General features: G+C 47.9%; 1 long non-coding RNA gene across 4 annotated transcripts in view; it reads left to right on the top strand.

Moving 5' to 3' along the window:
* The window catches only part of LOC134968584 (uncharacterized), a 124,568-nt gene that overhangs the window by 15,150 nt on the left and 89,100 nt on the right, over positions 1-20,318 (top strand). For 3 of the 4 annotated variants that reach the window (XR_010189334.1, XR_010189331.1, XR_010189333.1), the window contains exons 2-3: positions 15,373-15,506; positions 18,047-18,146. This is a non-coding gene — a long non-coding RNA (uncharacterized LOC134968584). The remainder of the gene's footprint in view (positions 1-15,372; positions 15,507-18,046; positions 18,147-20,318) is intronic. The other variant, XR_010189332.1, reaches the window with a different exon arrangement.

Below are 20,318 nucleotides of genomic sequence, written 5' to 3'. Positions count from 1 at the left end.
AAAGGCACGTTTTGAGTTTGCCAAGAGGCATGTGGATGACGCCCCAAATGTGTGGAGGAAGGTGCTCTGGTCAGATGAGACTATAATTTAACTTTTCAGCCACCAAGGAAAACGCTGTGTCTGGCGCAAACCCAACACATCCCATCACTGCAAGAACACCATCCCCACAGTCAGGGCTGGTGGTAGGGTGTTCGGTTCCCTCCTGCAAACAATAAATTTGCGCCCTCCCACACTTTACAAAGTGATAGCGTGCTCATCTAAGACGCGTGTCATGAAAAGGGGCGAGAGAAAGACAGAGAGGAATGAGAGAGAGGGTTTCAGGAAGAAAGGGAAAGAGAGAGAAGGCATCAGGGAGCGAGAGGGTGTCAGAGAGAGGGGGTGGAGAAAAAGAGAGAGGGAGGGGAGTGGGAGAGAGAGAATGTCAGGGAGAGAGAGAGGGGAGCAAGAGAGAGTAAGAAAATGTCAGGGAGAGAGAGAGAGAGGGTATCATGGAGAGAAAAATTGAGAGTGTCAGAGAGAGAAACAGTGGCAGGGAGAGACAGAGTCGGAGAACGAGAGGGAGGCAGTGTCAAGGAGAGAGGGAGAGAAAGACAATGTCTGGGAGAGGGAGAGAGAGCTGGGAAGGGAGAGATGGGGAGACTGTCAGGGAGAGAGAGAAAGACAGTATCAGGGAGAGAGAGGGAGTGGGAAGGAAGAATGAGGGAGGGAGACCGCATTGTCAGGGAGCGAGAAAGAGAGAGAAAATAGCAAGAGAGTGTCGGGGAGAGAGGGAGGGAGGGGGAAGCAAGCACTACCTGACTCCAGCAGAGGTCTCTGATGAGGGCGGGCACTTTACGGCATTAGGCCCAGGTTTATACTAACGGTGATCGTCGTTCTCAGCTGGGGTGAAGGGGGGCTACTGCCTTGGAGGAAGCCCATGACTGAGTGCAGGGGGAGCAGTGGGTCCTTAAAGCAACCCTGGCCACATAGCAACTGCACCCCTGCACCCACAGTAGTTATGCCACTGATGGAGAGGGAGACAGATGGAAAGGGAGAGGTAAAGATAAAGAGAGAGGAAGGTAGATGGAGAAGGAGAGAGAGGGAAAGGGAGAGGGGAAGAGAGGGAGACAGATGGAAAGGGAGAGGAAAGATGAGAGAGAGGAAGGGAGATGGAGAAAGAGAGAGACACAGGGGGAGGGGGGAGAGGGAGACAGAAGGAGAGACTGAATGAGTGTGCCCGGGAGTCACATTTTTTCATTTTCAGAACAGAAACAAACATATTTTAAGACTCACAGCTGGCCTGGCTTTTGGCTTGCTCTCCACAGCGGTTGAGGCTCCGCAGCGACCCTTTCTGCAGCTGTTCACGCCTTCAGTGTGTCCCCCCTCTAAGCATGCAGTGTGTGTGAGCGGTCAGCTGAGAGAGGGGAAGTGGCGCTGACTTGTCTTGAAGGGTGATAAGGGGTGTGATCATCCTCTCATTACCCTTCATGTGAAGTGATAACAGCACTACGGCTCACATCCCCCACCACCACCTCCACCACCACTCCTCTCCTTAGGCTCCGGCATATTTTTTTTTTGTGGCCAGTGGCCAGTAGCGGATCTTGCTACGGGCAAGCAGGATTTTTGCCTGGAGCGCCTCCGCCGTCTGAAGGGCACCGCCACCGTGGCAAAATCCGCTACTGGTGCCGCCCGGTGCTGTGTAGATGCTGCTGTTGTGCGGTGCATTGTGGGAGCAGCACATAGACGCTAGGGGTCATAATTGACCTCTAGTGTCTATGCGGTGCTATGGGAGAGATGTCATGATGTCTCTCCCATAGATCCGAGGAGCGGCGCCGGTGGCCGGAGAAGCAGGGCAGCAGCGGTCGGGAAGCAGGAGCGGGGATTGTAAGTATTAATTTATTTTATTTTTTTTGTAATCGGCGCAACTAGGGGGCACAGTACTGTGGGCAATACTACTGGGAGCACAACTCTACAGGGGGCACAGTACTGGGGCCAATACTGCTGTGGGCACAGCTACAGGGGGCATAACTGAACACACCCCTTCTCCATGAAACCACGCCCCTATTTTTTCACCCTGGGCGCCACAAGGTCTAGATCTGACCCTGCCAGTGGCACAGCTATGGGCGGCATGTCATGAGTCAATCTGACTCATTGTAATGCCGCTGGTAACGGACCTCTTCATGGTGTTGGGCCCTGGTGCATTGCACTGGCGCTAGTTCTGCCACTGGCCCACACATGCACATTCATACACATACACAGATATAGAAGCACATACATACATACACACACACACACTTTCTTTCTCTCGCTCACTCACTTTTCATCCACTTACCGAGCTGTCTGGTCCTGTGTAGCCCCGCCCCTTAAGTCATGTGTAGCTCCGCCCCTTCAGCTCAATGTAGCTCCTCCCCTTTTCAGTGTGACAGGCACAGTAGCCGGCAGCAGCAGGGGGACAGGCGATGCAGCAGCTGAGCAGCGGGGATGCAGGGCAGGTAGAGCGCCTCTCCTACCTGGCGCCTACCTGCACTGCATCCCTTTGCTGAGCGGGAAGCGCCGTGCCTGCCCGCAGTGAAACATGGTGGTGGCAGCATCATGCTGTGAGGATGTTTTTCAGCAGCAGGGACTGGGAAACTGTTTTGAGTCGAGGGAAAGATGGATGGTGCTAAATACAGAGATATTCTTAAGCCAAATCTGTTTTAGTCTGCCTGTGATTTGAGACTGGGACGGAGGTTCACCTTCCAGCAGGACAATGACCCGAAGTATACTGCTAAAGCAACACTCGAGTGGTTTTAGGGAAAACATATAAATGTGTTGGAATGGCCTAGTCAAAGCCCAGATCTCAACCCAATTGAGAATCTGTGGTCAGACTTGAAGATTGCTATTCTCAAGCGGAAACCATCCAACATGAAGGAGCTGGAGCAGTTTTGCCTTGAGGAATGGGCAAAAATCCCAGTGGCAAGATGTGGCAAGCTCATAGAGACTTATCCAAAGCGACTTTCAGCTGTAATTACCGCATAAGTTGGCTCTGCAAAGTACTGACTTTATGGGAGTGAATAGTTATGCACGCTGATGTTTTCTATTTTGTTGTTTGCATCACAATAAAAAAAAAAAAAAAAATCTTCAAAGTTGTAGGCATGTTCTGTGAATGAAATGATGCAAACCTTCAAACAATCCATTTTAATTCCGGGTTGTGAGGCAACAAAACATGAAAAATGCAAAGGGGTAGTGAATACTTTAGCAAGGCACTGTATATTCATACATTGAAAAAAAAAAATTGCACTTAACTGACGAATTTTCCCTTCAAAATCGTTCCTAACATTGGCCCTCATTCCGAGTTGATTGCTCGCTAGCTGCTTTTAGCAGCAGTGCAAACGCTAAGCTGCCGCCCTCTGGGAGTGTATTTTAGCTTAGCAGAAGTGCGAACGAAAGGTTAGCAGTTCTGCTATTAAATATTTTCATGCAGTTTCAGCGTAGCTCGAAATTTACTCCTACCTTGCGATCACTGCAGACAGTTCAGTTCCTGTTTTGACGTCACAAACACGCCCTGCGTTCGGCCAGCCACTCCCCCGTTTCTCCAGGCATGCCTGCGTTTTCTGCTGACACGCCTGCGTTTTTAGCACACTCCCGGAAACGGTCAGTTACCACCCAGAAACTCCCCTTTCCTGTCAATCACTCACCGATCACTCGAGCAATAGAAAACACTCGTTCGGCCTTGTGTAAAACTTCAAAGTTTTGTGTGAAAGTACTTAGCGCGTGCGCACTGCGGCCCATACGCATGCGCAGAACAGCCGATTTTTAGCCAGATCGTTACGCTGTGAAAAACGGCAACGAGCGATCAACTCGGAATGAGGGCCATTGTTTTTTGAATATTTTTTATTTAAAATAGTTTTAAAAGTATTTTTTTTACAATATTGAAATACTATATTATGCACATCTGCAGAACGGATCTCCTCGTCAAAAACTGGGGGACACAGTGGGGTGACGCGGTTGCATGAGATCTGACCATGCCAGTTAAGTGGTTGCACATCACCATGAACAGAAAGGAACTGGGGATCTGTAGAAAAAGTGACTCCCAGGCAACGTGTAATATATTAAAAATGTGTTGGGGCCAGCGGAGAGACTTTAAAGAATAAAATAGGGGCTGGTTTATAAAAACTTAATTATGATAGATTCCTACAAGTAAAAGGACACTTTAACAATGAGCCCAGTTGGTGTTTAAAAAAAAAAACGTTTTCCTCTATTTGTTATTTCTGTAAGTTCTGTTCATTGTTTCTAGGTAATTGCTTTACGTCTAATGATTGGATGTAAATGACTGTGATTGTGTATTTCAGTGTCCGGCAATTTACTTATTGTGTATTTGTAAATTGCCCAAAACAAACATTGTGTGTGATGTAGATTGCGTCACGTATATTCCTGTCACTCACAGTAAGATCTCATCTTCTCTGGCCAGTTTTATTATTTCATTTTGTTGGTTCAGTATTGTCATTTCGGGAAAGTCTACGAACATTCAGACCCTGTTTAGGGATCCGGTCAGGATCTGCCCTGTCAAACGTCCCTGTGACTAATCTCTCACTGTCACTTAGCTGTCACTTACATCTCTCACTTACCTGTCTCATTTAAAGGTCACTAAGCTGTCAAATCATATCACTAACATTCCTGTCAAACTTCCTTGTCACTTACCTCTCTCACTTACCTGTCTCTTCTATGTCACCGGTCTCACATGTCACTTCCCTGACACACTTACCTTTCTATTACGTCTCTCACTTTACTGTCTCATGTATATGTCGCTTGTCTCATTGGGGCAAATGTATTAAGCCTGGAGAAGAGATAATGAAGTGATAAAGCAGTGATAAGCGCAAGGTGATAACGCACCAGCCAATCAGCTCCTGTCATTTTTCAAACCCGTAATGATTGGCTGGTGCGTTATCACCTTGCGCTTATCACTGCTTTATCACTTCTCCAGGTGTAATACATCTGCCCTACTGTTACTTCCCTGTCTTACACTCCTGTCACTGCCCAATCACATTTTCCTGTCTTACTTCCTTGTCAACCTCCCTGTCACTTACCTCTATTACACCCCCGTCACTTACCTCTATTACGTCACTATCACTTACCTCTATTACGTCCCTTTCTTTTACCTCTCTCACTTATCTGTCACTTCACTCACCTGTGTCACTTACCTGTCCTGCCCTGTCACTTCTGTCACCTGTATCACTTGTGATTTACCTTTCTCTGATGTCCTAGTGGATGCTGGGGACTCCGTAAGGACCATGGGGAATAGCGGCTCCGCAGGAGACTGGGCACAAAAGTAAAAGCTTTAGGACTACCTGGTGTGCACTGGCTCCTCCCCCTATGACCCTCCTCCAAGCCTCAGTTAGATTTTTGTGCCCGAACGAGAAGGGTGCACACTAGGTGGCTCTCCTGAGCTGCTTAGTGAAAAAGTTTAAGTATAGGTTTTTTATTTTCAGTGAGTCCTGCTGGCAACAGGCTCACTGCATCGAGGGACTAAGGGGAGAAGAAGCGAACTCACCTGCGTGCAGAGTGGATTGGGCTTCTTAGGCTACTGGACATTAGCTCCAGAGGGACCGATCACAGGCCCAGCCATGGATGGGTCCCAGAGCCGCGCCGCCGGCCCCCTTACAGAGCCAGAAGACAGAAGAGGTCCGGGAAATCGGCGGCAGAAGACGTCCTGTCTTCAATAAGGTAGCGCACAGCACCGCAGCTGTGCGCCATTGCCCTCAGCACACTTCACACTCCGGTCACTGAGGGTGCAGGGCGCTGGGGGGGGGCGCCCTGAGACGCAATAAAAACACCTTAGATGGCAAAAAAATACATCACATATAGCTCCTGGGCTATATGGATGCATTTAACCCCTGCCAGAATACACAGAAAAACGGGAGATAAGGCCGCCGAGAAGGGGGCGGAGCCTATCTCCTCAGCACACTGGCGCCATTTTCCCTCACAGCTCCGTTGGAGGGAAGCTCCCTGGCTCTCCCCTGCAGTCACTACACTACAGAAAGGGTTAAAAAAGAGAGGGGGGCACTAATTAGGCGCAGTATTAAAAATACAGCAGCTATAAGGGGAAAAACACTTATATAAGGTTATCCCTGTATATATATAGCGCTCTGGTGTGTGCTGGCAAACTCTCCCTCTGTCTCCTCAAAGGGCTAGTGGGGTCCTGTCCTCTATCAGAGCATTCCCTGTGTGTGTGCTGTGTGTCGGTACGTTTGTGTCGACATGTATGAGGAGGAAAATTATGTGGAGACGGAGCAAATTGCCTGTAATAGTGATGTCACCCCCTAGGGGGTCGACACCTGAGTGGATGAACTGTTGGAAGGAATTACGTGACAGTGTCAGCTCTGTATAAAAGACAGTGGTTGACATGAGACAGCCGACTACTCAGCTTGTGCCTGTCCAGACGTCTCATAGGCCGTCAGGGGCTCTAAAGCGCCCGTTACCTCAGATGGCAGATACAGACTCCGACACGGATACTGACTCCAGTGTCGACGGTGAAGAGACAAATGTGACTTCCAGTAGGGCCACACGTTACATGATTGAGGCAATGAAAAATGTTTTACACATTTCTGATAATACGAGTACCACCAAAAAGGGGTATTATGTTCGGTGAGGAAAAACTACCTGTAGTTTTCCTGAATCTGAGAAATTAAATGAGGTGTGTGATGATGCGTGGGTTTCCCCCGATAACAACTGATCATTTCTAAAATGTTATTGGCATTATATCCTTTCCCGCCAGAGGTTAGGGTGCGTTGGGAAACACCCCCTAGGGTGGGTAAAGCGCTCACACGCTTGTAAGAACAAGGGCTCTACCCTCTCCTGAGATGGCCGCCCTTAAGGATCCTGCTGATAGAAAGCAGGAGGGTATCCTAAAATGTATTTACACACATACTGGTGTTATACTGCGACCAGCAATCGCCTCAGCCTGGATGTGCAGTGCTGGGTTGGCGTGGTCGGATTCCCTGACTGAAAATATTGATACCCTAGATAGGGACAGTATATTATTGCCTATAGAGCATTTAAAAGATGCATTTCTATATATGCGTGATGCACAGCGGAATATTTGCCGACTGGCATCAAGTGTAAGTGCGTTGTCCATTTCTGCCAGAAGAGGGTTATGGATACGACAGTGGTCAGGTGATGCGGATTCCAAACGGCATTTGGAAGTATTGCCTTATAAAGGGGAGGAGTTATTTGGGGTCGGTCTTTCAGACCTGGTGGCCACGGCAACAGCTGGGAAATCCACGTTTGTACCCCAGGTCGCCTCTCAACATAAGAAGACGCCGTATTATCAGGCGCAGTCCTTTCGTTCCCAGAAGGGCAAGCGGGCAAAAGGTTCCTCATTTCTGCCCCGTGACAGAGGGAGAGGAAAAAGGCTGCAGAAATCAGCCAGTTCCCAGGAACAGAAGCCCTCTCCCGCCTCTGCCAAGCCCTCAGCATGACGCTGGGGCTTTACAAGCAGACTCAGGCACGGTGGGGGCCCGTCTCAATTAATTTCAGCGCGCAGTGGGCTCACTCGCAAGTAGACCCTTGGATCCTTCAGGTGATATCTCAGGGGTACAAATTGGAATTCGAGACGTCTCCCCCTCGCCGTTTTCCTAAAGTCGGCTTTACTGACGTCTCCCTCTGACAGGGAGGCAGTTTTGGAAGCCATTCACAAGCTGTATTCCCAGCAGGTGATAATCAAGGTACCCCTCCTGCAACAGGGAACGGGGTATTATTCCACACTGTTGTGGTACCGAAGCCGGACGGCTCGGTGAGACCGATTCTAAATCTAAAATCTTTGAACACTTACATACGGAGGTTCAAATTCAAGATGGAGTCACTCAGAGCAGTGATTGCGAACCTGGAAGAAGGGGACTACATGATGTCTCGGGACATAAAGGATGCTTACCTTCATGTCCCAATTTACCCTTCTCACCAAGGGTACCTCAGGTTTGTGGTACAGAACTGTCACTATCAGTTTCAGACGCTGCCGTTTGGATGGTCCACGGCACCCCGGGTCTTTACCAAGGTAACGGCCGAAATGATGATACTCCTTCGAAGGAAGGGAGTTTTAGTTATCCCTTACTTGGACGATCTCCTGATAAGGGTAAGATCCAGAGAACAGTTGGAGGTCGGTGTAGCACTATCTCAGGTAGTGTTGCGGCAGCACGGTTGGATTCTCAATATTCCAAAATCGCAGCTGGTTCCGACGACTCGTCTTCTGTTCCTAGGGATGATCCTGGACACAGTCCAGAAAAAGGTGTTTCTCCCGGAGGAGAAAGCCAGGGAGTTATCCGAGCTAGTCAGGAACCTCCTAAAACCGAGCCAAGTCTCAGTGCATCAATGCACAAGGGTTCTGGGTAAAATGGTGGCTTCCTACGAAGCAATCCCATTCGGCAGATTCCACACAAGAACTTTCCAGTGGGACCTGCTGGACAAATGGTCCGGGTCGCATCTTCAGATGCATCAGCGGATAACCCTGTCACCAAGGACAAGGGTGTCCCTCCTGTGGTGGTTGCAGAGTGCTCATCTTCTAGAGGGCCGCAGATTCGGCATTCAGGACTGGGTCCTGGTGACCACGATGCCAGCCTGCGAGGCTGGGGAGCAGTCACACAGGGAAGGAATTTCCAGGGCTTATGGTCAAGCCTGGAGACATCACTTCACATAAATATCCTGAAGCTAAGGGCCATTTACAATGCTCTAAGCTTAGCAAGACCTCTGCTTCAAGGTCAGCCGGTGTTGATCCAGTCGGACAACATCACGGCAGTCACCCACGTAAACAGACAGGGTGGCACAAGAAGCAGGAGGGCAATGGCAGAAGCTGCAAGGATTCTTCGCTGGGCGGAAAATCATGTGATAGCACTGTCAGCAGTGTTCATTCCGGGAATGGACAACTGGGAAGCAGACTTCCTCAGCAGACGCTCTGGTAACACCGTGGGTGTACCGGTCAGTGTATGTGTTCCTTCCTCTGCCTCTCATACACAAGGTACTGAGAATTATAAGATGGAGAGGAGTAAGCACTATATTCGTGGCTCCGGATTGGCCAAGAAGGACTTGGTAACCGGAACTTCAAGAGATGCTCACGGAGGATCCGTGGCCTCTACCTCTAAGAAGGGACCTGCTCCAGCAAGGACCCTGTCTGTTCCAAGACTTACCGCGGCTGCGTTTGACGGCATGGCGGTTGAACGCCGGATCCTGAAGGAAAAAGGCATTCCGGATGAAGTCATCCCTATCCTGATCAAAGCCAGGAAGGATGTAACCGAAAAACATTATCACCGCATTTGGCGAAAATATGTTGCGTGGTGCGAGGCCAGTAAGGCCCGACGGAGGAATTTCAACTGGGTCGATTCCTACATTTCCTGCAAACAGGAGTGTCTATGGGCCTGAAATTGGGGTCCATTAAGGTTCAAATTTCGGCCCTGTCAATTTTCTTCCAAAAAGAACTAGCTTCAGTCCCTGAAGTTCAGACGTTTGTAAAAGGGGTACTGTATATACAGCCTCCTTTGGTGCCTCCAGTGGCACCTTGGGATCTCAATGTAGTTTTTGGGTTCCAAAAGTCACATTGGTTTGAACCACTTAAATCTGTGGAGTTAAAATATCTCACATGGAAGGTGGTCATGCTGTTGGCCCTGGCCTGGGCCAGGCGCGTGTCAGAATTGGCGGCTTTATCCTGTAAAAGCCCTTATCTGATTTCCCATTCGGACAGGGCTGAATTGAGGACTCGTCCTCAGTTTCTCCCTAAGGTGGTTTCAGCGTTTCACCTGAACCAACCTATGGTGGTGCCTGCGGCTACTAGGGACTTGGAGGACTCCAGGTTGCTAGACGTTGTCAGGGCCCTGAAAATATATGTTTCCAGGACGGCTGGAGTCAGAAAATCTGACTCGCTGTTTATCCTGTATGCACCCAACAAGCTGGGTGCTCCTGCTTCTAAGCAGACTAATGCTCGTTGGATTTGTAGTACAATTCAGCTTGCACATTCTGTGGCAGGCCTGCCACAGCCAAAATCTGTAAAAGCCCATTCCACAAGGAAGGTGGGCTCATCTTGGGCGGCTGCCCGAGGGGTCTCGGCTTTACAACTTTGCCGAGCAGCTACTTGGTCAGGAGCAAATACGTTTGTAAAATTCTACAAATTTGATACCCTGGCTGAGGAGGACCTGGAGTTCTCTCATTTGGTGCTGCAGAGTCATCCGCACTCTCCCGCCCGTTTGGGAGCTTTGGTATAATCCCCATGGTCCTTACGGAGTCCCCAGCATCCACTAGGACGTCAGAGAAAATAAGAATTTACTTACCGATAATTCTATTTCTCGTAGTCCGTAGTGGATGCTGGGCGCCCATCCCAAGTGCGGATTGTCTGCAATACTGGTACATAGTTATTGTTACCAAAAAATCGGGTTATTGCTGTAGTGAGCCATCTTTTCTAGAGGCTCCTCTGTTATCATGCTGTTAACTGGGTTTAGATCACAAGTTATATGGTGTGATTGGTGTGGCTGGTATGAGTCTTACCCGGGATTCAAAATCCTTCCTTATTGTGTACGCTCGTCCGGGCACAGTATCCTAACTGAGGCTTGGAGGAGGGTCATAGGGGGAGGAGCCAGTGCACACCAGGTAGTCCTAAAGCTTTTACTTTTGTGCCCAGTCTCCTGCGGAGCCGCTATTCCCCATGGTCCTTACGGAGTCCCCAGCATCCACTACGGACTACGAGAAATAGAATTATCGGTAAGTAAATTCTTATTTTCACATACCTGCCTCACTTACCTATGATTTACCTATCGCTTAACCGTCTCACTTGCCTGTCTCTGCTGTCACTGCCCTGTCTCCCTTCCCTGTCATTTATCTCTCTCACTTGCAAGTCTCTATCATGTCTCACTTCCCTGTTACTGCCCTGTCTAACTTACCTGTCACTTACCTCTCTCAATTACCTGTCACTGCCCTGTCTCACTTTCTTGTCACCTGTACTCAGTTCCCTGACCCTCATCCCACCTACCACTTACCTGTAACTTACCTATCTTCACTTTCCTGTTACTGCCCTGTCTAACTTACCTGTCACTTACCTCTCTCAATTACCTGTCACTGCCCTGTCTCACTTTCTTGTCACCTGTACTCAGTTCCCTGACACTCATCCCACCTACCACTTACCTGTAACTTACCTGTCTTCACTTTCCTGTTACTGCCCTGTCTAACTTACCTGTCACTTACCTCTCTCACTTGCAAGTCACTATCATGTCTCACTTCCCTGTTACTGCCCTGTCTAACTTACCTGTCACTTACCTCTCTCAATTACCTGTCACTGCCCTGTCTCACTTTCTTGTCACCTGTACTCAGTTCCCTGACACTCATCTCACCTACCACTTACCTGTAACTTACCTGTCTTCCTTCCCTACCACTCACCTGTCTCAATAGTCTTACTTACCTGTCTCACTTCTCCTCTATGCACGACCTGTTTATCCTCACTTTGTTTGCCGCAGTGTTAGATATTCCCTCTCCCCCTGGTCGATGACAAAACCCACCTCACCTGTCACTACGTATCCTCAGCACCACTGCACCGAATAAATTGTGATATCTTCAGATTTTTCCCGTAATACAGTGGTTTCCAAACTTTTCTGAATCACGACACCCTAGAATATAAAAAAAAAATTCACGGCACCCCTAGGCCAAAAATTTCTGATTGAGAAATTTAGAAAGAACATTACATTAAGTAGATCGCGTTTATATGTCATCCTTAGGGTCAGTTGTGTAATGAGGGACAACATTTGCTTCTGTTTGGCCACATAGTTTATGACTGGCAGCCACCAGCACTGGTTTTGCCTATTATATTGACCATGAATAATTTGAATTGGTCCTGGACCACCAACCCAGGGCACCCCTGCAAGTGTCCCGAGGCACCCCAGGGAGCCACGGCACACAGTTTGGGAACCTCTGCCATAATACATTTCCATCTTCCTTACAACACTTCAGTTTAAGTGCAAATTAGTAATATTTTTGCACCCAAAACTCACAACCACAAATGCCTGGCGCTTATTTCAAAGAAAGTATATTCATATAATAATAAAAAACTGGTTGTACCAAATACCAATAAACTAATCAAATAGCAGCAGTGGAGTATTTGGCTTGCGATAAAAGCCAAAAATAGATTCACCTGAACTAACCAGGTGTGTATATCATAGAAAGAGCAGCGTTTTATCCCTGCGCTGTTAATCTATATGAAGCAAAAAGGCATGAATACACTTGACTCACACACTTAAATAAATTATTTAATTTTAATCAATAATGATTAGTCATATAAATTTAGAATCAATAAAATAGCATAAAACAATCTAATACACAATTATATTACACAATTAATTTCTAGAGGAGGTGGATCATATATAGTACTGAATATTGGATATATAGCTGTCCATATTCTGATTAAGCTATAATAAGCTACAACTTATACCCCTTTTCCACCTACTGAGCACGGGTTGCAGCCGGGAGCCTGACACGGGAGCTACCCGGCTGCGGCCCGTACTCAGCACCCTTTCCCTCTACACTCACCAACCCCGGCATATTGCCGGGTTGGTGACGCGGCAGGGGCGGTGCTGGGAGATCACATGATCTCCCAGTCCCGCCCTTCCATACACTGTGAACGGGAGCCGTGTCACATCGACACGGCTTCCGTTTACACTGCACAGCTTACCGGGTTGAACTCGTGTTCAACCCGGTAAGCTACCCGGGTAGGATTCCCGGATCACTTGATCCGGGATTTTGCAGAGGGACCCTTTTCCACTAGCAAAAAACATGGGTAAATGTGCGCCCCCCGTGCATTTACCCGTGTTTTTTGAGCTAGTGGAAAAGGGGTATCAGTTGTAAATATATCAGTCTCAATTGGATGGTCATCACCGGCACAATCGATATAAATTATACCTATGTAATGGTTTATATGAAACAAGCAACACTTTGCAATTAGAGATAAAGGGTGGTATTCAAATGCTATATCATGCACAATCTCCTTTCTAAAGTGATCCCCGTTATCGCGCATATTGCGCCCATAGCGAGCTGAAATGATTATACCACTCCCGTCAGCAGAAACAGAACGGGTGTGGAAGGGGGTGAAAAGAATTGAATACCGCCCAAAAAAAGTTATCCGTCAGCGGGAGTTTTCCGTGTATTCCCAGCGAGGTGTTGTATCTTAGAGGAGCGAGAGAGGTGTCCTTCAGACTTTGGAGGCTGTGTCCAGCAGCGGGACTCGGCACACTGCAGGAGCCTTTAGTTTGATGAGCTCCCGTTCCTTACTGCCGAGTATGACGTACTCCGCCTCAATAGCGCTCGCTCCTACAATTTTAAGATGCACGTCCTCGCGGCCGTGTAGCGATAGCAGCGGCAGGTATATATCGAATTTCGGGTTCCCAAATAGGTAGCTTCTGATGCGTTTCGCTCCAGCTGGTGCTTCCTCATAAATATTTTTGCACCCAATGTGTAAACGGATGACTGTCACACCGCATCACGCAGGAGCAAATGATCTCATTTCATTTATTATAAATCATATGGAACATAAAAACTGACTCTGAAATGAAGACCCCAATCATTCTGTGTACTGATAAGGGAATAGCCACATAGTGCCATATTCTAATCCATATGCTATTCCCTTATAGAACCTCCGCAGCTTCTGATAGTCAGTGCATCATCAAAGCATGTTATTTTCCAGGGACGGTTTGAAGTCCCGACGGTCAGAATGCAGACAGTGGCACCCGGCGTTCAAACTCCTGATTGATCCCTTTGAACATTTTAATCCTAACCGTAGTCTAACCCTACCCTCACAGGAACGCGCATGGGATCAGAAACACCTCCAAAATGCCCGATTTCACCCGATATATCAGGCCAAATGCCCGAAATCGGATGAAATCGGGCATTATCGTTCTAGTGTATGAGGCCCATAACCCCCCATACTTACCGTCAGGATTCTGAGCTTTGGAATTTCAACCACCGGGATGTGCATCCCAGTTTCCAGGCATACATGTAAACGTACACAATTGTAACTATGACTCACCATCTTACATACACGTACACTGATATATATTGCTTTAGATTTATCTTCATAACATTGCACAATATGTCTGCATGATACGTATTGGTCATAAACATCCTATTGTAACCTTATTAACACATGTCTGCCGTGGCTCAGTCATTGCCAGCTGCACTGAGTCACCCTATATATAAAAAGAGCAATTTCCTCTGGCACTCCGGTCACTCCAATGCTTTAATGTGGTGACGTTTCAGGGATTTCTCCTCTTCTTCAGAAGAAGGGGAGAAGTCCCCCGAAATGTCACCACATTAAAGCACACCCTATGGGGTATTTATGCAACCATACAGCTGAGTGTAAAGGGCCCTACACATTTAACGATCCGCCACCGAGCTGCCCAACAGCGGATACGGCCGACGGGCGACCCGGCGGTGGAGGGGCAGTGACGGGGGGAGTGAAGTTACTTCACTCCCCCCGTCACACGGCTCCATAGAAGTGCAGGCAAATATGGACAAGATCGTCCATATTGGCCTGCATGCACACGCGACGGGGCACCAGCGATGAACGAGCACGGGGCCGCGCATCATTCATCGCTGGTGCCTCCACACTCAAAGATATGAATGGTATCTCATTCATTAATGAACGAGATCGATATATATCGTACTCAATTGCCGTCCTAACATCTGCAGCGCCAGTTATGTAACATTGCTTTACAGATTAGCCTAATCGACACAACAGGCAATATTATTATTATTAATAATAATATTATTGTTGTTATTATTATTATTATTATTATTATTATTATTTCATATATATTTAATAATATTCCAACCACTTATTTCAGTACCAAAATATACCATGTATCATGTTTCCCTATAAACTCCAATTAATATTGTTTGTAACTAGATTTTAAATATAATCCCCTTTAACAAATGACTAAAGGTGAAAACGATAATTATTATGCCAGAGCAGGAACATAGGCACTGTGTCACATTACATAGGCAGTGTGTCACATTACATAGGCACTGTGTCACATTACATAGGCAGTGTGTCACATTACATAGACACTGTGTCACATTATATAGGCACTGTGTCACATTACATAGACACTGTGTCACATTATATAGGCACTGTGTCACATTACATAGACACTGTGTCACATTATATAGGCACTGTGTCACATTACATAGACACTGTGTCACATTACATAGACACTGTGTCACATTAGGTAAATTACAGGCCGTTAAGTAAATGTCTTTCGTTTTCATTGTCCTAGAATCCACAACTGGGCAGATCAGGGGATAATGAGCCTCTTTTGTCTAATTAAAGACGATATTACAGCTGGGCGGTCATTACAGGGATTAAAGGGCCCTTACTGAAGATCTCATTCTTTACAGGTGAAATGAAAACACGGCTGCTAATCAGATTTCATCAGTGCGGAATAGCATGGCAGACGCAGCAATGAGCGGTCCTGCGGATTGCTGCGATGGGACACAACCAGACAGGAAATACATGAGGTCAGCCTGAAGATGTAAGTGTCCCCTTATATAGCACTGATACAGATTGTTACAGAGATTGTTTCATCGTTCTCATCAGTGGTTTCTGCCAGTTGCATGTAGACGGAGCTGAGGGCTATGCAGAGGGGTGGTCTTCAGTATGCCGACTGTCAGGATCCCGGCGCACAGTATACCGGCGCCGGAATCCCGACAGCCGGCATACCGACACTTTTTCTCCCTCGTGGGGGTCCACGACCCCCTGGAGGGAGAATAAAATAGCATAGCGCGCCACCGTGCCCGCAAGGGGCTCATTTGCGCTTGCCACGCTGTCGGTCTGCCGGCAGACGGGCTCCCGACGCCGGTATGCTGGTCGCCGGGAGCCTGGCCACCGGCATACCATACTACACCCATGCAGAGTTGTGGATTCACGCAGAGACGCCTCTTTCCAGATGGCTTTCTTGCACCAAGGATAGTGCGCACGTTTTACATCTGCCCCACCTGCAGTGCAAAATTGTTTTCTCAAGGTGCAAATTGATCCTTTAGCAAACAGTTTTTGTGTTGCTCCTAACTATGAATCCTAACTCAGAATCAGGCCCAAATGAGCATATAGGAGCTGCGCCGTATTACTAGTGGCACAGGGCAACTGCCCGTATGGTAACACACAGCAATGGGAGGCGTCGTACAACCCAGTTCCCCATCACGACGAACACATCTAGGCCCTCATTCCGAGTTGTTCGCTCGCAAGCTGCTTTTAGCAGCTTTGCACACGCTAAGCCGCCGCCTACTGGGAGTGAATCTTAGATTATCAAAATTGCGAACGAAAGATTAGCAAAATTGCGAATAGACACTTCTTAGCAGTTTCTGAGTAGCTCGAGACTTACTCTGCCAGTGCGACCAGTTCAGTGCTTGTCGTTCCTGGTTTGACGTCACAAACACACCCAGCGTTCTCCCAGACACTCCTCCGTTTCTCCAGCCACTCCCGCGTTTTTCCCAGAAACGATAGCGTTTTTTCGCACACACTCCCATAAAACAGCCATTTTCCGCCCAGAAACACCCACTTCCTGTCAATCACATTACGATCACCAGAACGAAGAAAAAACCTTGTAATGCCGTGAGTAAAATACCGAACTGCATAGCAAATTTACTTGGCGCAGTCGCACTGCGGACATTGCGCATGCGCATTAGCGACTAATCGCTCCGATGCGAGAAAAAAATAACGAGCGAACTACTCGGAATGACCCCCCTGATTCTGAACAGCAAAGATACAATGATCCGTGAACTTAGCAAACTGAAAGGACCATATTGCCGCGTGTTGTGGTTGTTAGTCAGCAGGACTGGATTATCCACAAGACGGTACAGGCCTCCTAGGGCCCGGTGGTCTCTAGGGGGTCAATCTCTCAACTGCCATTGGCATATGGTAGAAATTAGTTTTTTAAAAATTATTATTAACAACTATAGTAATCGCCCAATTGGTACGTGTACACTAACAGCACAGTGATTGGTCCCTCCACGCGGGGCATGGTGTGGGCGGGGTGGGAGACAAGAGTGACGATGGGAAGAGGGAGCTGACAGTGATGTATTGCCCCGGCCATCATCTTTCTCCCCCCCCCCAACACTGCCTATGAGGATGGCGGAACAACATAAGAATTACGGGGGGTCATTCCGAGTTGATCACTAGCTGCATTCGTTTGCTGTGTAGCGATGAGGCCAAAAAACGGCACTTCTGCGCATGCGTATGCAGCACAATGCGCACGCGCGACGTACTATTACAACGGCCGATGTAGTTTCACACAAGGTCTAGCGAAGCTTTTCAGTCGCACTGCTGGCCGCAGAGTGATTGACAGGAAGAGGGCGTTTCTGGGTGTCAACTGACCGTTTTCAGGGAGTGTTCGAAAAAACGCAGGCGTGCCAGGAAAAACGCAGGCGTGGCAGGGCGAACGCAGGGCGTGTTTGTGAAGTCAAAACAGGAACTGAACAGTCGGAAGTGATCGCAAGCGCTGAGTAGGTATTGAGCTACTCTGAAACTGCACAAAAAAACTTGGCCGCCGCTCTGCGATCCTTTCGTTCGCACTTCTGCTAAGCTAAAATACACTCCCAGTGGGCGGCGGCATAGCGTTTGCACGGCTGCTAAAAACAGCTAGCGAGCGAACAACTCGGGATAACCACCACTGTTAAATGTTGAGCGGAGTCTGTATAATGGATATTCCTATATTGTTTCCCTGCTGTACAGAGCTGTGGGAAATGATGGGGATCAGTATGAATTACGACGGTCGGGATGCCGACCGTCAGCATACAGACAACGCCATTCCCGGCCGTCAGTATGCCGGCAGCAGGGCGAACTCTAGAAAGCTGCGCTCGCCACAGGGTCTATTTCCACTCAATGGGTGTGGTGGACCCCCACGAGTGGGAATAGACCCTGTGAGCCAGGATTCCGGCTGGCGTCAATGTCAGCAGTTGGGATTCCGGTGTCGCTATCCTGACCGCCGGCCATTTAACTGTATCCCGAAATGATGATGTTATATAAATAAATAATAATAATTTTTGCACCACATTAAATCTTTGTAGTTTATCTTAGTGGCAGCTCCTTAATATTCTTCAGTCGCCGTCATGGCGCAGCATCGTGAGGGCCTGTAACCTGAAGAGTTAACAATACCTGGAAGAAAAAAGCAACACGGGTACGTAAGGCAGGTACCACATGTACCAGCAGTGGGCCTCCTCCACTGTGTTACAGACACACCTTATCTGATGGACACTGGTGGAACCTACAGCAATTACCTGCCCTGTCTGTTCCTCCTGCAGCATTATCAATGTATCCCAGCCAGGAAATGTCACAATGTAGATCCCCTGCTACTCAATTCCTGGAAGTGTCTGAAAGACCTGTTCAAGAAAGGGGAAGGACGGGGGAAGGGGATTCCTTGCAACAATACACAAGGGAAAGAAAAGTTATCAGACTTTACTGACATATCTTACCACTGGATTGGAAGTATTGGGATGCAGTCAATTTACCTCCAATCAAAATCCCGACGGTCGAAATCCCGAGAGCAATTGACCGACGGTCAAAATCCTGACATGGACAAAATACCGACATTTAAAATACCGACAAGGACAAAATACTGACATGTAAAATACCGACAGGTCAAAATGCCGACATGCGTTTTTCATGATTTTTCCATTGAAACCGACTTGTTCATACTTTACCATCCCAGTGGACCTGGAGGGGGAATATAATAGTGTGCCGAGCGCAGCGGGGCACCGTGCCCGAAGCATGGCGAGCCCTGCGAGGGGACGCGGTACACTTATATGGTGTTCATGTCGACCTATGTCGACATACACACACAAAAACCCAATGAAAAATGCATGCCGGTATTTTGACCTGTCGGCATTTTACATGTCGGTATTTTGGCCTTGTCGGTATTTTAAATGTCGGTATTTTGTCCATGTCGGGATTTTGACCTTGCCGGGATTTTGACCGTCGGTCAATTGCTGTCGGGATTTTGACCGGAGGTAATTTATACCGATCCCGAAGTATTGATTGAAATAAATTTCTAAATAACGACTTCCGATCTATCTGTCCCACTCATCCGTAATCCAGGATCACAGGGAGAGGTTACCACACAAATCCGACATCAGAGAGGATCCACTTGTTTCATGGTGACTTGCTGGCACATTTCTGTTTGCCTATATGGATCATTACTATGTGGCTGCTCCAAGGTTATGTTTCATGCAGAAACATATCAGAAGAGCACAGCACAGGATGTAGATGTAGTCCTAAGAACTCAATATTTTACTGCAAACGGGCTGAACTTCCTGATGTTTTATTCATTCACATATAGAGCCTGATATAAAATGAAGGTAAAAATGACCCATGCACAAAATACTCTCTATTTGGCGTTATACCGTTACACTTAGGCGCCACCATAAATCTAGTAGTGTATGGATTGCGTCTGGACAAAAGGATATGACATTCATCATCATCATCAGCTCCAATACTCTGCAAGTTGTTGGTGAAGGTTTTACACCTTGTAGCTCACATTTATCAAGATCACACTGAAAATAGTCTGTGGCACAAAGGGGCCTCCTCATCCTTTATCTGCACTTGTGCTTGGTTCACCCCCTGATCTGTTTTCTAAGCACAAGGGCTGCAAGATACACGCCACTCTAGACACAGGTGGAAAATGTGCGCAGGTGCAGCACCAGACACCAGACATCTTTATGTCTGTTACGTGCAGTGGAATTTGCAAAAGTTTGGTTGCAGGCATTGAGCAACTTCAGAATGTTTTGTCGCAGAGACGAGTTCTTCCATCGATGGAAAGGTGAGACTGTACATGTTATCCCCTTGTGCAATAAGTAACATATTTTAAATTAGACAAGGGCCTACTGTATTGTTTTTTTTTTAATGTTTTTTATTGTAGTCTTTGGGCTATACATCGCAAAGTTAGCTAGGAGAGGATTTCCCCGGAATCTTCCTAGGCAATGGCTACCACACATGCAGAGCCGGTTTGAGGGCTTTCAGCGCCCCGGGCGGGCAATAGGGGCATGGCTTCATAAGGGGGCGTGGTCAGTTAAGCCCCCTGTACAGTAGTAGCACCGCTGAAATGATGGGCGGTGCGCGATGATGTCATCACGCACCGCACAGCAAAGGTCCTCTCCACGAAGGGAAACTAATGACGTCATCGCGCACCGTACAGTAAAGGTCCTCTCCACAAAGGGAAACTAGACGCGTCCCTTCACAGCGGGGGGCAGCGGCAGCGGGGGGCACAGCAGCAGCGGATCTTGCCATGGTGGGGCGCCCTCCGGAAGGCGGCGCCCCGGGCAAAAGTCCTGCTTGCCCGTGGCAAGATCCGTAA

This window comes from Pseudophryne corroboree, chromosome 11 (assembly GCF_028390025.1).
Source record: "Pseudophryne corroboree isolate aPseCor3 chromosome 11, aPseCor3.hap2, whole genome shotgun sequence".
Classification (NCBI taxonomy): Eukaryota; Metazoa; Chordata; class Amphibia; order Anura; family Myobatrachidae; genus Pseudophryne; species Pseudophryne corroboree.
Note: the sequence above shows the minus strand (reverse complement) of the source record. Positions and strands in the feature narration are given on the sequence as shown.